General features: G+C 40.7%; 1 long non-coding RNA gene across 1 annotated transcript in view; it reads left to right on the top strand.

Annotated features, from left to right (window-relative positions):
• LOC104694091 overlaps positions 1-17,979 on the top strand; it is a 122,023-nt gene that overhangs the window by 26,036 nt on the left and 78,008 nt on the right. Inside the window, exons 4-8 of the long non-coding RNA XR_005602366.1 lie at positions 1,428-1,507; positions 6,526-6,733; positions 11,134-11,202; positions 11,663-11,855; positions 15,939-16,019. This is a non-coding gene — a long non-coding RNA (uncharacterized LOC104694091). The remainder of the gene's footprint in view (positions 1-1,427; positions 1,508-6,525; positions 6,734-11,133; positions 11,203-11,662; positions 11,856-15,938; positions 16,020-17,979) is intronic.

Raw genomic sequence — 17,979 nt, 5'->3', positions numbered from 1 at the left:
ACTGTTGTCTAGTGTAGACTTCATTTTAGGAGTAAACATAAACACGAAGAAACTATAATCCTGGTGTAATGTAGGAATCTAATTAAGACTAATGAGGCAACATTAAATTTAATGTATGATGCATTTTATATGCCTTACCATTAGAGCTGCAGCAAGCTGTTCATCAGAGTGCCGAACTTTGGTGAATAAGCCCCTCAAGGCATTGTTAAACAATCTGGGCTAAGGCCTTCTCCTGCCCATTAGGTTGTGTTGGGCTTGGAAAAATCTAGATATAAATGGAAATGTTGGGGGGAGGAAGAAAAAGGGGGGAGGCCTCAAGAAGTTCTGCCCATCTTTGAATGGCTCAGCAAGCTGATAAAAAGGGAAGATAAATGGATGGCTGCGTGTGACACCCTCGAGGAGGTACCAGGCTGGGACAGAAGGGAGGAGGGCCAAGTGTAATGTGTGAACTGCTGTTTGAGAGGCACCTATAGCAACGGGAGTGGGAAAAGGCTGGGATTTAAGTGGCACAGTTTATCAAGAAGAATGGGCATGGTGATCATTGTTTAACAGCTAATTAACAGTGCGGTTAATTGTGGATTTTTCTATTCTTTTCTCTTTTTTTAATCTTTATTCAATTCAGGAAGTTAAGTAAGTCCTTACACGTATTTAACTGTACAGAAAAATAGGAGTATAGCTCCAGATACAGATTTCGCTCTCCAGATTCTTTCCCGCCAGTATAAAGGGAAGACTCCTTCAACAATACAAGCAAAACTTTTAACAATGATTTATCACATAGCCCTTCATAGAGTCTGTTTAAGTTCCCATTACTGGAGGGATTTAAGGCTTGTAGATGTGGCACTTGGGGATATGGGTTAGTGGTGGGCTTGGCAGCGATGGGCTAACGGTCCAACTTGATGATCTTAGAGGGCTTTCTGAACTTATTTTATATTTGCCTTAACATGCAGGGAAGTAAACAGGATATAATGAGGGTAAAGATGAGTTTGAATAAGGATTGGGTGCTGAGGAATGGAGAGATTTTTGGAGGAACTTGTAATGAGTTTCACGGGTTTGCAGTATAAACTGATACTACAGTGATGGGCCAGAAGTGCAGATGGAGCTGTAGCTTGGACAAATTCACAGGCTCTGGTGTTAATTGGTGATTGCCAGCTGCTGTGAGACTGGGCCAATCACGAGAAGAAGGTGAGGTAAGGAGGAGTTAGTTGGTATGGGGAGAGGGGATGGGGAGGGCTGGTGTCAAAGTGCACTTCAACCCTGCCGCTCCGAAAGCGAGTTTCAGCCTACTACATCCTGGAAATTCATTCCAGTTTATATTATTGCATGTGTTAGTGATGGCTTGAGTGTATGAGACTTTGAAGTATTTAATCTACACATGAAATTGGAATTTTTTTCTTTCTTTTTGTTTTTTTTTCTCCTGTGGAGTATAGCCGTGGAAACCTGTAGCCTGTGCTGGAAAATAAATGACTGGAAATGTTCCTCGGTGACTAACCTGCTACAAGACACTATTGTAAGTGCAAACACCAAGTTATACTTTGACAACAAACAAATGCCCTGTGCTGGGTTGGAATTAGCGATTCAGCAGTGAGGCTGGTCCGAGGAAAAAGATGCTGTCAGGAAATGTGGCAGTGGTGCAATGGGAAAATGGAAAGAGCAAAGGTGCCTATTGGACAGGTTTGGGCTGGGGGAATGAGTCATTCCTTGCAGGAACATCAGAGAGCACCACGAAAGCTTAGCTGGGGGCAGAAAAGAAAACAGTGCTGCCAGAGTGGCTTCAGGGGGGTGGGAAGGAGCGACGTGTTCACAAGTGTTTGGGGATTGACCTCACTCAGCTGCTATGGAAGTGTGGGTGGGGGGGACGACTTCAAGGCAAGCAGATGTAGGCTGATGCTGAGAGTTTTTACAGTCCCCTGGTGTGTGAGGGACATGCTGGGACCACCCCATTGTACCTGACCTGGCTGCCTGAGAGACGGAGAGAAAAAGCACGTGCAAGGGGGGTGGTTTTCCCACCACAACTTGCTTTTCTCTTTCCCTTCCCTAACGGAATGCCTGTGTGCCTCTACCTGTACAAACCTGAGGGATGTTTCTGCTGTTACATTCACTCCCTATTCAGTGCTGAAGGTAGATGGAGGATGAATTTAAACAGGGAGATGTGAAGGTTTATGGAAGCAGACAACTCCTGTGACCTCTCCATTCCTCATCCCCTTATGTTCTGTGTTCATCTATCCATAGAAAAAAAACCCCAAATAGCAACTCACAGAAAGTTTAAGTTTATTGCTAAGGGAGTTCTTAATTTATTTTCACTTTATCTTTCCTTCTCCAACATCCTTCTCATTTCATTAATACCAACTACTGATCTTTCTTGTGACTGAGCTAGAAGTATGCATGCTTTTCAAAACACACATATAGGTCACATTTTTTCCCTTTAGGATTTCATCTTTTTGTTGAACACATCACACTCTGCTCAGTTTTGCCAGCTGGGTGCTCTCTTCCTATGTTTGTATGCCGTGGATCACAGTTCTGGGATGTCCTTCCAGCTTGGCCTCACTGATCTGGGCCCCAGGGCAGCCTGTGCCCCACTGGGGTTTGTAACACACAGGTTTAAACACAAATCACAACCAAAACAATCAGGGCTAAGAAATTTGCAAGGCTCCTTAAATCCCACCACTTGGTATTTAACCCAATTCTAGGGAAAATGCAATAGATAAACCTACCTGCCTTTCCTTATTGTGTATGAGTGTGGTTTGGATTTAGGTCAAATTCCTTGAATGAGATAAACATCCTTTTTATCTCCGTATCCTGTTGCAAATGGTTTTTCCTTTAGGAGTGGATTCTCACCCTCCTCTGCAGCCAACTCCCTTCTGCTTTCCCATTGAAACAACCGTGGTATTACCATAGCTTGGGATTTCTGTCTGGGATGTTAGGACAAACAAGGATGGTGTAAACCTTGGGAAGTTTTTGGTCTGCTAGAAAAGCACTCAGATGAGCTTCAAATAGGATTCATAAATTTTACAGGGATCTGGTGGTTGTCAGAAGTCCTTAGTTCTATTTACTGCCAACGTGGCCACGATGTGGTGGGAACTGCTAACTTTCCTGGTGCAGTGTTTTTCCTGCTGGGGTGTGGATTGTGTTCTCAAAATCCATCTGGCCATTACTTGTTTCCCTACCACAACAGGCAGTCAAGGTGGTTTTTACGTAACCAGCCTTCTGATCAAAGAAAAGAGGTGATTCTTGCCCAAAAGTGTTACAGGGCTTCTTCTATCCCTGCCCCTTTGGCTGTGCTCAGCTTCTGGAGGCATTGAGCTGGCCCAGGGAAGTGTTAGTCTGTGTCTGCTCCCTTGAACCTCTTCCCTCTGTAGGGAGCCTCTCTTTTAGACAGTAAATCACCAGCGATGATCTGGGAGAGACTGCTCCTCCTCTCCTCTTCAATAGGTAAATTGCCCTTTTAGAAGAGTCATCCATGCTCCTGTCCTCATTTTTCATATTTCGCTTTAAAAAAGCAGAAAAGAAAAAAATAATCTTCCGGGGACTTTGACTTAAGCAAAGGCACTTTAGAGTCTTTTTCTAATGTCATTCTAAAGTTAAAAAACAATTTGACTTCAAGGGAGATACAGCCCAATTTTTTAAAAACTTAATAGGATTAGTCATGGGAACTATTTTTAGCAAAAGTTCAACTTTATCCATGTATTTTAATGTGGGAAAAGTGTGTCCTTTTCCCTCTGCTAATGTTTGATGTATTCCAGCCCTCCTGCGAGTGTGTTTGAGTATCTTAGGGGCTCTGGAGTGGAGGAGAACTTCCTCTCGGATTCTCTCTGTTTTCTTTCGTGAAAATGACATTCCTAAGCTGTTTCACTTTCTGACAGGAAATGGAGCCTTGCCAAAAATGATTAAAGTCCAAGAAAGCATAACAGTTCCAAAGCTGCAGCAGTTCTTTAGGAGTCCCGAGTTTGACATTGTGTCAAACAAATGTGAAATATTGTTTAATAAATTTGAATAATACAGGGAAAGGGAAAAATAGTTCTTGGCTTATAGTGCTGGTGCTCTTTATTAAGTCTGTAAAGGCTTGCCTAGCTCTAATAAATTGAAATATATACATAAATATACTTGTGCATGGATAACAGTTTAATATTGTAATATATAATGAACAGCGCACACGCACCCCCCACATGCAGACATTGATTTATTTGTGCTGTGACCATATATATATTGATATGTGTGTGTAGACTCCCTCACAAGTTTGTATATATTTACACATGGAATTACCATTCACAGGCAACTCCTGTGCCTGCTTCATATAAGAAATATCATAAGGGTTATTTATAAGGTGTGACGTGACATTATGACTTTAAAAAAATACTAATCTAATGCTAGATAAAATACAATTATTAACGGTTTCTCAATGGTTTTTAATTCAGTGTTTGTTTAAAGGAATTATTGTGAGGCCTTTGCTTATGCCAAATGACACCTTATCATGTAATTCCAGCATTACTAGAAGGGCTGTGCCAAGGCTCAGGAAAGCAGTGGGAGTTCTGTGGCACCCAAGAGCCTGGCTCTGCCACCTCTTCCCATGTAACCACTCCCTCTGCCAGGAGGGCTTCCAGCCACTGAGAGTTTGACAGTTTTCAATACGAGGGTATTAACAGTTCTACCAAAATGAGCCAGACTTCTAAGAAATTCCTGTGCTGTCAAACCCAAGTGGGAAAAAGTCCTGCCAGGCTCCAGTAGTCCTAAGGTTACTCCTCAAAATCCACAAAAACCCTTCAGCATTTTTAAGTTGCCTTCCAATTTTATTTTGGATTTTGGTTGTACTGCGTTCACTAAAATCACATAAGACTAGGAATTTCTTTTTTTTACTTTTCTTCTTGATTTTAATATAAAAGCTAGATTACATCATCACCAGATTCCAGGAGCTCTGAAATTTAAAATTAATCTAATGACTTGAGGCTCAATAAAATCAGGACAGTTGGCAACTTTTCTAGAAAACATGAAAAGTTTCTGTATTGGTTCTTGCAAGAAAATTTCACTCATTTCCCCTCTGTCAGATACATTGCTCCTCCACCAAAATATATCAAATATTCAGGAACTTATAAAATAATAAAAATGTTCTCCTGACACGGTCTCGAAGGCAAAACATTTTTTAAGTGAGGTGCATTTCAAAGCAAAGCTGTGGGAAAGGTTTCTATTTTTCATTCTTTGTATGGAACTATCATGTTATTTGATTAAAAGGAGTCCTCTTTAATAGTTTTTCTAATGGCATTTGAGATTTCATGTCGCTAAAGTTGAGCCGGGACTGTTCATGCCGTCATTCAACAAGGACAGCAATTCACGGCTACTTTTCAGACGAGCTAAATTGATCAGACAAGTCAGTCAATGTCATTGAGCACTATTTGTCACTTCATAAGCAGCTACAATCTGCTGCTCTATAAATGCAGAGGGACCGTCGAATAAATCACATCAACCAGTGGGAGTAGATAGTATCCCTTCATCCATAATTGGAGCGGTCCTCTCCTGTCACATTCGCTCATTCCCCGCGACTCCGGCGCGGATTGACACTGACAAAGAAAGAGCAGCCGCTGTCAGAGGAGCTGGAGTCTGTCTGCTGCTCCACTCTCCCCACTAATAGATATCTATCATAATATTGTATTAACATCACAAAAAATCAGACTTATAGCTCTGCTATCTGGGTGTATCGATGACATATGTAGGGGTTTCTCCTGGGTTGCGGGGAAGGCTGATTGATGAAAAAGGAAAGCTCTTGATTAAAACCACTTACCAAATCCATCAGCCGCAGGAATATTTACTGCTGTGTATGCTGCTGATTTCACAGAAAAAAATATGATTTAAAAAAAAAGGAGAACCTGATTTGTTGTAAACAGATCTAGAAATTTGTTAATTGTTATTTGTTATATACATTGTGGAATTTTTCCTATGAAGTGATTTTATGGTTATATACTTACCAAAATAATTAAGGAAATGGAACATCTTGAAAAATATTCTCATCTGTTTAGCAAAAAAAAAAAAAAGCCCCCCCAAACTTCTCTCTGGTACCCAGTTTGGCAAATATGCATTTTCTAAGTGAACAGATGAAATCAGAAGAGAATATTTATTACAAAGGTGTGCCAGGCTACAAACTTTTTTCCTGGAGAAATGTTGGATGGTTTCTACCAGGAATATGTTAGACTAATCAGCTCTCTCAGTCCTGGAGAGAAATCACAGTGGAATACCCAAACTGCTGTGTAGTCACATGTAAATCTCTCTGACAACCTGGAGGCACGGATCATTTGTTCAGTGTTCGGTTCCAACAACAAGCACTTGGAGGAAAATACCTTGTTTGCTTATAAAAAGATTGTAGCTGAATATGTAATTGCTGAGAACAGAGCACTGGGATCCCAGGTCTCCAGGATGAGGATCTGGATCCTTTCTCTTTATTTTGGGGGAGAAAAAGTCTTAAGTCAGTTTGCCTGTGTGTAAACAAGGCTTCACGTTGCATGCCTTGTGGGAAAGTAGTGAAATGCTTTCTTTTTAAAGGTGCTCGGCGTAAATGTCATGTTCCTGGCTGGAGTCTTTGCTGGGCCCAAAGGCAAAGTGTAATATCAAATGACTCCTACAATTTTCAGTCTGGGACGTCTCTTGACCCGTATGCACAGATGATGAACAATTTCTCCCTTCTGAGTTGGCTTCTTTGCCTCTTGGTGCAGAATTTGTCCTGAAAGCATGCCAGGAACCTAAGTCATAGGTAAGCAATAGAAATTATTTTATATATGAAAGACTCAATTCTGTTAATATTCATATAAATTCCGCTAGAAATGCAGTTCAAAAGAAAACTCAAAGCAGTAGATCATAAAAATATTCATCGCTAAATACAAGACTTTGACTTGTTTTTAGATGAAAATCATAGAAATGTTATGCTTAAAACCAAAATGTGAGACAAATCCATGTGCGTTGAAGAACTGAACAGCATCCAGAGGAGGCAGCTTACACAGGAGCGCATTCATTGTCAACATCTGATACTGAAAAGGTCAATAGTTAATTAAATAATCCATCACCTTAGGATAGAGAGCCGTCCTCACTTCTGACAATCAATGGCAGAAATATTAAAAGGTCAGAAAATGAGTTACTACATATTGTGTTTTCTTACTGTGTGTTATAAAGATGTGGCTTGTGTTGAGTGGTGCGGCCATGAAGACAGGTGGGAAGAAATATTAGCTGTTGCCCAAATATTTTCTTAGATGCTCTTTTACCAGACTTCTTTATGTGTGGGCTTCTGAATCGATGGACCTCAAAGATGCAGTAAACTTTTGCAATGAGAGTTTAAGACTGTATCACAGAATTTATAACACTCTTGCTTTAATTATCAGTGTGGTTTTGGGAGCATTTTTCTCCTGTGCTTCTTGAGGTTTGTACTGGCATAAACTGGGTGAGCGTGCTGATATTCAGATTTGGTTTAGATATGGGCTAGAGTTACTTTGGGAGCCCAATAAGCAGTTTTTTGGTGTTTATTTCCTTGATCTGATGGGTATAGCAGGGTAAACAAAATCTGCTCAATGACTCCTGCATGTGTCATTCTGCCAGGGCATGGTATGTACCTGGTCCCAGGGTTATCCTTATGAATAATTGTATTACTTATTATAAGGTCATGCTTTTAGACACTGTTTATAAATAATTTAAATTAAATATAATAACAGTGTTACCATAAGTATTTTTTGCTTTTTCTGGTTGTCTTTTGCAAAAGTCTTTCCCTCCCTGGTTTTGGGGTACTCCTGAGTTGTGTTTGTCAGATGATGAGTGCGGGTGACTTGGTGCATTTTTCCATTCCTTTCTCAGGATAGGCTGAAGTTTTCTCGTTTTCTGAATGGAAATTGGGTTTTCCATATGAAGGAAAACAACTGACTGATGTTTCTGTGCCCAACACAGCTGGAGGGGGCTCCTTTAAGCAATGCCCTTCTCACCCTCTCCAACAGCCCCTTTATGTTGGGACCCTCCAAACTAAAGGGAGGGCTATGAATGCACCAGAACTGGGATGTGCTTCCCTCTTCTCCCACAGTGCAGAAACCATATGTACTTATTAATCCTCTCTCTGTTTCTAAATTTTCTTAATTTTGCTTTCCTGGTACATAGCTTTTACCCTGAGTGTAAAAGTCACTGCACTGAATTCCGGCAAGTGTTATATGATTATTTTATCTCTCTCTATAAAGAGTTTTGAAAGACTTTGTATGAGAGGCAATATAAAAATAAATTGCATTGAACTAGGGCTTCACCTCCCCACTTTTTTAGTGCAGAAACCTTTAGAGCAAAAAGTGTAATATAAGGACAGAGGAGGAGATTAAGACTGTGTCATGAAAGATGTGACGCTGGGTGACAGGTCCGACCCTGCCTGGGCAGTTTGGTGGGTTTGCAGTCAGCTATGCATTAATTAGATTTTAAGCATGTTCACAACTGGGGAAAAGCCTGCTTGTATTTTTAGTGGGAAGGTTATTTTAAGCCATGAGAAAGGTATTAGGTACTATCTACTGTGGTGCATTTATATAAACAAAGGTCTACCTGATGGCTGTACAAACATCTGTTCTGTTCTTACCCAACATTGCACGGTTCATTAACACTTACCCTGTTGGCCTCTGAAAGGCCAGTTCTGGAAGCACATAATCTTACTTACAGATCCACAGTTGCAGTAATTTGACTTTTAAAAGAAAATATTCTTAGCTTGGGGGTAACGAGGGGTTTCTTTTTTGCTGTTTTTTGTTTGTTTGTTTAGTGTGTGTGAGTCCCACAGTAAAAATATCATTTTATGTTTTACAATGCCAGCTTAATAAATTACATTAATAAATGACTCCTGGTTCAAGAGAAGTGCTGTATTTTGACAATATTAGCCAACCTTACCATTTGTTTAAGCAGGAAAAGTGGGGAGCCAAAATAAAGCTGTTACAGAAGAAATCTCAAGAATGTTTATGAAATTTTGCTCTAGCTACATTTATTAGGAGTAGAAGTGTAGTCTTAATTTGTCATGCAGAATTCCAGGGGAGTGAGTAATTTCTAGAGCTTCTCTAAATGCCAGGACTTAATATTTTTCTGCAGCAATTTGTTTGTAAACATGGAGTAAATTGTATAGGTTGCAATGTGACAAAAAGGTATCTAGGATTTGTCATCTTCTGCTAACAGCTGTTGGGTTTATTTTATAGCATCTCATGGGGTTTTTTGGATAAATGCTCTGCTGATGGCAAGCAAAAGCACCCTGAGGATCTCTAATGGTGGGCACGCACAAAGTTTAACTGTAATAAGCTGTTTGTCAGGGATTTGCTCTCCAATGGATCTGCTCCCCCGGGTCGCAGCCATTCCCACCAGGGTGTCCATGTGTCACCTTCAGAGAAACCCACACTGAACAGGAGGCAAACTCCAGGCAAGATGGTAATCTCCCTTCTGGCAGGGAAAATTTTATGATGTGAAGAGGGGAATCAGAGCTTCCTAAGGAAGATTCTTAGGGGAATGGAATTAATGAATTTTACTTGCCAGTTTCCCTGATACTGCAGGAATCGAGGATATTTTTTTTGTCACTCCCAGCTCTCTTTCTCATCTTGTGACATACTGTAGTTGTGGACTTTGCTCTTTTATTTGGTAGTCTGAGGCTACATCTTTGTTTGTGGTGGACCTGCAGAGCTGGGTTAATGGTTGAACTCAATGACCTTAGAGGTCTTTCCCAACCTTAATGATCCTACTGAGCAGTGCAGATGGAGCTGATGCTGAGGGCGTCAAATCCACCATGTTTGTTTTTTGGGGCTAGCTTTGGACTGAGGCTGGTGTGGTCCCATGGACTGACTCCCTGGTACTGATGGACTGCTTTGGGTTTGCCCTTGGTGTGCACCAGCATTTTAGTGCCATTCCAAGGGCACCCAGCGAGTGGTTTCCAGACAGCTCTTTGCAGTGGAATGGATAGCAGGGACTGGGAGATGTCTTTCAGAAGTTCACTCCGGACTCAAGAGAAAATTCCTGCAGAAACACACACCTGAATGTTAGTGTTTTGTGGCCTTACCTTATGTAGCACGATGAGCTGTGTTCTCAAAACTCTTCAATGTTAGATGTCTCTAGCATGCTTAAAATCGTTCCCATGCCCTCATTCAGTCTTTGTGCAGGAGGCAGGTGAATATCGCCATAGGTGCCATCAGCGTGTCCCTAGGCTGAATGTGAGCACAGCAGAAACCTCGGTAAATTCATGGAAACCACATTTTAGGCACATTATTACCTTGGGAGAGAGATGAGCCTGTCTGCACTAGACATGTCCTTTCCTGAATCCTTTCAGAGGTTTTTCATATTTGAGTAATGTGGCAGTGAGTGAACCAGCACATCAGTTCTCATGGTCCCCTACTCCCCAGATCGATTACACCCTGTCACACCAACACAGCAGAAGTCATCGTCTAAGGGGAAAACCCACTCGTTTCTCACTGCATTCCCAACAGCTTCAGAACCTCTGCCAGCACGTTAGCTCTGATAACATTTTAAGATACTGCTCTATTGAAATGAAAGCCTTGCTTGCAAGGCCACACTGTCTGAAGTTCTCCCATCCCTCATTTAAATCCAGCGTAATTAGCCCAACTACAGACCTTGTTGTTATACATGCTGAAGTATAATGGCTGCTATTATAGCAGCTTGCAACAGCAAAGATATATGATTTTGAACGATATGTCAAGGAAAAATAAACATGTTTCATTTCTTCATTAGATAATGTTTATTTATAGCACAATATATATCTACCTCCACTGTACCATTAAAGTTTTGACTGCTTTTTAACTATAAAATTTGATATTGTTGTGGCAGCTGCACTACTCAAATGATTGTTATAGTACAGCTGTTATCAAAGAGTAAGATTTATAGCTGCCCTACATGGTGTAAAGATATGTGCATATTTACTTTGTGTTTTACTACTTATGTCCTATATTTTAATGACACAAGGTGAGATGAAATAGTGAAATAATAAACTCTTTTTGCTGCCGCAAAAGCAAATGGCACGATTTGTTTAAAGTTGGGTCTTTAATTTTCTATTGTGCTACGATAAAGTTTTTTCTCCCTGCTATTTTGGTTTATTTAAATATATTTTACATGTTAGTAGCAATCTTCGCAGGTTTTTTTACTTCTTTTACTTTTCAGAGAAGTGGTCTGGAAGTGAAGTGAGAACAACATGCTTGATGAAACATGTCAAGCTACATTATATTGTAGGTAAGGATCAATATTTTAACCCTTGGATAGGTTGTTAGAGTACAATGAGCAGCAGCTTCCCTCATTGGTGCTTTTCTAGGAAAATTAGATGAAGGTGTGAATTAGGGCACCGATATCCACTTCTATGAGGCTTCTGTCCCACATGACCCTATTGCAGCAGGTCCCTGAGCCCTACACCACGTACAAAAAGAGGCTCAGAAAATCTCTTGGTAAAGGAAGGGGTGAGCAAATCTGTCCAGCTCAATGGCCAGATCCTGACCATCAGTACAAATAATTTATAGCCAGTGTCGAGCTCTCCTGCCCAAACCCAAGGGTGGTTTCCATGGGATTCAAATTGTCCAACCACAGTACACAGCACTTGCAGAGTAGGCACCTTTGGCTGCTGTTTTGATTTTGTTAGTGACTAATGTCTATTTACATATCCTTCTTTTTTTCCACTGGTTGGATCTCACTCAACAAGGAGTGCCTAATCAAAAGGGCCTGCAAGCAGAATTGGGTTGCTTCATGAAGGCTGAGGTCCTTCAGCAGAAAGAGAGAGCAGATCGAGAGCAATGGATAGTCTTGTGTATAAGAGGAGAATTTAAAATTCAAGCGTTCTCTGAAACACTAAAACCAGAAGGAAACAAAAGGAGAAATTAAGCTACAGGGGAGAGGTGAGTGATAGACTTTACATTCTTAATTCATTCTTATGACCTGCTTTGCGCATCTTTATTTGGTAGATGTTAAGTCCAATCATGTCTGTGTGAAATTCAATTATGTTGCCTTTTTTTGAGTGGGGAAGAAGGGACATTGGTTTCCCCTTAAGATAATCCATAAGGCAGTATTCCTCACTCTAGTCTGTGTTCAGCTGAGTCAATCATGTATTGGTGTTTCCTACCACACTCTTTTATGTATTAAATCTATTACATTTATACTTTTCTTGCAATTTTTGTTTGTTTGAAACAGGAAAACATTAACTACAGGAACTTATCTGCTCTCCTTTGAACTCACTTCTGCCTGTTGCCTTGAACATTTCCTATGCCTGTAGTACGTACTTTTATCTCTCCACTGTATTTTGAATATATTTGAACGAAATTAACAGAGTGTTTGAGACACCTTCAGCTGGAAGAGCTGAGCACTGGACAACTCGGTGTTCACAGGCTCTTGCTGAAGATTCAGCCTGCACATCATGGAGTGGAATGTCAGGACTCTGCCAGGTTTTAATGCACTGTACCAACTCTTTCGACTTGGTAGGGAAAGTGACTCCACATGTTTCGGTTCTTTTTGGTTTTTTAGCTATATGTACCTTTTTCTGCCACTATGAATGCTTAGAAAGCTGTGTAAAAATGTGAAAATGGGCTTTTCTCCTGAGGTCTCCTTTCCTTCCTGGATTTTCTCATGCCACAAATCCAAGAATAGATTTTTGTCTTGATATTTTGGTTTGCATTTTATTTTTCAAGACAAAAGTCTATGACAAATTAAAAAAAGAAAAATGAGAACTTCATGTCTTGTAAGAGATTTGGCTCTGGATTTGAGAAAAGCTCCATGCTTGCTATTATTTTACTCAGCCATCCCTACCATGAAATTACTTTGCCTTAGGGTGTTGGCTTGTAGGATTTACTCAAGCATTACTTCTTATCAAAACTTTGACCAGCAACTTGGTGATCACTGGAGTCCCCAAGCACAGACTTTACAGGGAACTTACAGGCTCAGTTAAAATGCAAATTACTGCTAATTGGGCAAACAAGCTACCAGCAAAGCAGATATGGCAAGTGAGTTGACATTAGGTAAAGTAGAAGTGATAATTAATAAACCGGCAATTTGGACGGGTCATTGGTTAACTCTGCTTGATCAATAGCTGCTGTCTCTGTGCATTTTGGCTGAAGCTGCTCCAAGAAAAAAGGTACTTTTGTGATAACCACTCTGCCCAGGCCAGACAGATGTGCTACACACATCTGTCCTACCAATCCCAACAGCTTTTTGCAGAGGTAAGGCTCTCCCAATGTAGGGGGAACCTCATAGGAACCTCATAGGTACGGAGACGAGTATTTTGGATTAATTCACCTTAAATGAGCTTAGTATTAGTTTTCAGTCCTTTTGCTGCATTTTTCCCTAAAACCCCACCAGATATTACTGAAGATCAGATTTTGCAATTACAGAGTAACCACATCCTAATCCTGGGTTTTCCTGCTAATCAGAAACAATTTTTCTGCTGTCAGTTGTGTTCGCTTAATTCATTTTGTCTTAACTCTTTCACTACGCTTAACAGAAGATAGATGCCTAAAATTTTCACCTCTTCTCATATGGGGAGCTTTTACACTGACCAGACATCAACAGTAACTTTAATATTGTGTTACAAAAATATTCTTTGAGCATCTTAAGCACATGATTCTTCGAGGTTCAGGAAACAGGAACGAAAAACGGTAGCTCTGCTGTAAAGACCTCTGCATCATCTGTTGAGTCCATTTTCCTTATTTAAAGTAGACAGAAAAAAAAAGAGAACCATAAAGAAGATAGAAAATAAGTAGCTGAAAAACCCACTGAAATAACACACCCACTAAAATAATGAAGTCATAAACACAAGGAAAATTTGTGTTAAGGCTACAAAAATACTTTACCTCAGTTCCCTTGGGGCTTGTCTTTACAAGACACATGGCCCTTTTCACTTTATGAGAAGAATCCAAGACGTTCAGCTGCATTTCCAAGGCTGGGCAATACTTAAAGAAAATATTGTAAGACTGCTATGTCTGGTCTGACCCAGGACCCTGTTTGAAAAAGCTTTATAAATGTGCTGGAGCAGAGGTTTGTCTTGAAGTATACCTGCCATCAGCTGATGGTGCACCCTGGTCCATTAGCTGATTTATCATAGAGCTGATCCCTTAATGAGGAGCACTCCTTTTGGAACTCAGATGTTGAGTGTCTCAACTGTGCAACTGTTTTTTGAGACTGAACAAAAACAACACCCATAAAGCAATGATTTTGTCTATCCTTTCTCAGGCACTGAGTCACTGTTTTGTGCTTCACAAATATGTTCCTATCATAGAAAATTTTGAGTTGGGAAGGACCTTAAAGATCACCTACAATAAAATCTCCATCTTTCTGTCTACCATCTCTTTGCTTCTATGTATATTCCAGGGGATACAAGTCAACGTCTTGCTCCCACACACTGATGAGGTGATGCAGAAGTATTTGCAGAACTAGCACTGCCTCTGCTTTGCATCCACTGAAGCTGTAGTGATACAGTCTTAGATAGCTCTGTCTTTGCAATATTTATGCCATTGTTGTCTTCTAGGTCTTAGAAGTCCTTCCCAGTGTCACACAAAATTAGCATTTCCTGTGACCAAAGTCAATAAAATTATTCACGTGAGCAAATACTGCTGATTATGAAAGGCGTTTGCATATTTTAGTGATTATGGCCATATTTTGACCAGAAGTATTTCGACAATTCAGCAAAGTGCCAGACTTTCAGCAGGGTTTGTAGCTCGGTGCCTTTGATTCTAGGTCTTGTGGCCAGGTTTTTATTGTGATGAACCCCCAAAGAGCGCTGGGAGTGCCAAGCTCTGTGCTGAGGAGGGAAGGGAGGCCTCGGGGAAGTCCTGCTCTGCCTTTGGTAGCCTGGCTGTGGCTCCCAGGGTGATTCCTGCCCAGGCTCCAGCACGAAGGGCAGAGAGGCTCTGCAGTGCGTGAGATTCACTCTGTCTTTCAGTCATGACTGCACGTGTGGGTGGCACAAAGAGGAGGTTGGAATGTTTTTAGGGAAGTTTCTCTTTCTTCGTGTGCCATGTTAGACAGGGTTGCAGCATTATCTGATAAAACAAATCTCAGCATCTCTTTGAAGAAAATGTTTCTGTGGCAGGGTTTTTGCAGATACATAAAGCTGGATTTGTGTTTAGAACTGCAAAGAGGGGGCTGGACACAGCTGGAGAGGTGACACAGAACTGATTTCACAAGGCCTCCATCTCCCCCTCGGTGTGACACTCGGGATGTGTTGTACCAACAACATCCCTGTCCTCCTTCCCACTGAAAATATTTCACCTTTTTATGACCTCATGGCAGGAAAAAAAATTTTTGACTTATTTTCACTAGGGCAATGGTTCTCCTTAGAGATTCAAAATGAAAATTGTTTCGCCTGTTTAATCACCTTTTAACAATGTAGCAAAGTCATTACTACGTAGAACTGAAATTATTTTCTTAAGATCACATAAAAGAGGAGAAAAGTGTTCATATTGTCTTTGGACTCTTACTTTAGTGACAGTATTGAATATATACTATTATGAAAAGACATTTATAACCTCTTAAATTTAGTCTTTTTCTATCTGATCTGGCATTTGCTGCCTCTATGCTGGTGACCATATGTGTGTGCTATAGATCATGTGTTGCATGGAAGGAGGAAGAGGGCTGACCAACTAAATCCACCAGAAACAAATAATACAGCACCAATCTGCTGCAATGCTTTTCTCAGTGCCCAGAAACTCTCCTTTCAATCAGGGCCTCTCAGTTCTGCTGCATTTTTCCAGAGCTCCGTTTCCACCCTGAAAAGTGGGGTGGATGTAACAAGAAATGTACTTTGTCAAGGCTGGTTTGGGAAATATGTTGGGGGTTGAGTTCAAGTTTCTATAAAGTTTCTCTTTGTTCTGTTTTTTGGTTTGGTTTTGGTTTTTTTGTTGTTTATCTGTTTGGTTTTGGTTTGGTTTGGGTTTTTTTTTGTGGGGTTTGTTTGTTTGTGGGTTTAGTTTTGTTATGATTTTCTTCCACAGGTGAAGCAGGACAGGAATTCTGTCTCAGACATGGGAAGTGTCCTTTCCAAGCACATAAGGAAGTCTGGTTTGCAGCAGCAGGTAAGATGATCCATTGCTTGACACTGCAGAGGGTTATCCAGTATCACACGGGTCAAAGGGCCGTGTGTCCAACTTGTAAAATTTCTCATTGCTCCTTTCGCACTGGAGGGAGAAGGAGTTGGTGTTCATTGCCCCTCCTACTCTGTAGGATTTCTGCTACAGATTTAAAATATGCAACTTCTCTACTCCTGCAGCAAAGCCCAATGCAAATCCTGCCTCAGAGACAACTTCTGCAAACAGCAAATGAGTAAAAAAACCTGTTATGAATGAAAGTCCCTTCCTAAAGCATAATATTGGCTGCATTTTATTTACTGTTTCACTCTGATATTTTTCTACCTGAAGTGGTCACTCAAGCAAATGCATAAAAACCCCAAGAAATCACATTTGTGTTCATTTTCTGACTGGCTGTCCAGGGGTCTGCAGCTTTTTCACAGCACCTGGAGATAATTTAAGATGTTGGTAGTTTTCAGTAGGTGCAGGAAGTGTGTGTCAGTTGTCAGCATCTGCTGCTCTGTTATGTACAAATAGCTCATTTCTGGGAACATAAAATTCCCAGCAGTTTTTTTAGGTGAGACACAGTTGAAATTGTGGATTCGCTAAGGCTGGAAAAGACCTTTAAGATCCTTGAGTCCAATCATCAGCCCAGCACTACCACCATGTTTTCCATTAATCATGTCCCCTAGGGCAATATCCACACTATTTTTGAAAACTACAAGGATGGTGATTCCAACACTTCCCTGGAAATCCTGTTCTAATACTTGTCAACCATTCCCATGAAAAACATTTTCCTAATATCTAACCTAAACCTCACCTGGTGCAATTTGAGGCTGTTTTGTCCTGTCCCTTGCTACCTTGGAGAAGAAACTGAGCCCACCTCACCAAAATCTTCTTTCACAGAATTGTAGAGAGTTATAGATGTCTCCCCTGAGCTTCCTTTTCTGCAGCCTAAACAGCTCCCTCAGCCACTCCTCATCAGACTTGTGCTCCAGACCCAAACTCTACTGTCTTGTCTTAGCGTGGAAAAAAAAAGGTGAATTACATATTTTTTTTTCCACAATAGCTGACATTTATTAAAAAGCACACAATTTTCTAAATATTTAATGTGATTTCTCATTTCAAATCCCATCATTCAGTGGGATGGAACTTAAAATTATAGTTTTTCATGTTTGTGCTGGGGTGTTTTAATGTTTCTGGTCACGCGAGTTGCAGGGAATGCGTAAACTGGAGTTTGAAGCAAGGGTGGCATAATACGTTTCAGGATACACCTTGGCAGAGGGATTAATTCTCTGCAGGTTCACTCCACATGGAATCTGTGTATTTTTATGACATGTACAGTTGGTTGTAACGCCATACTGGGTATCATGGTATAACATCAAAGAGCTAAGTAAGTATAAAGGTATCTTGTATTTCTTCAGTTCATGTCAACAAAATCCTTTTCAGCCTTGGATACCTCCTGCTTAAAATCTTTAGCTCATCTTGAACTTTTGTTTGCAGAATTTCTGTCCAAAAATAATATTTGTAACAGGAAAATGGAATGACTGAGATATCTTTTTTTTGTTGTTTTTGTTATAGTCTTAAATTATTTAACTCTTAGGTGTCCTTGGAAAGCGGACAAAAGTCTACCAAATAAAGTTAAGTTCTTGGAGTATCATCAGCTTGCTTTCCACGCTGTCATGAAATTGTTTTCTTAAATTGGGCTGCTTCCCAAACGAAATTTTCCTCTACTGAGATAACGTCCCACAGCACATTTTCTGAAGCCTTCAGAGATTATTCCTGGGCCAGGATTGCAGGCTCTGCTGAGCAAATTGACAAAAGGTTTTTTGTGGGCAGGACCAAGCAAGGCAGAGGAAAGCCGGGTGTGACCTGGGAGCTGTGGACATGCTTTCACACGCTACATGAACCCAGGGTGGCAGATCCTCCTGAGGAGGAGGGATTGCTCCCAGTGGCATCCTCTGATCAC

Source organism: Corvus cornix, chromosome 7, assembly GCF_000738735.6.
Source record: "Corvus cornix cornix isolate S_Up_H32 chromosome 7, ASM73873v5, whole genome shotgun sequence".
In the NCBI taxonomy this organism is placed as follows: domain Eukaryota; kingdom Metazoa; phylum Chordata; class Aves; order Passeriformes; family Corvidae; genus Corvus; species Corvus cornix.
This window is presented reverse-complemented; position numbering and strand designations above follow the sequence as displayed.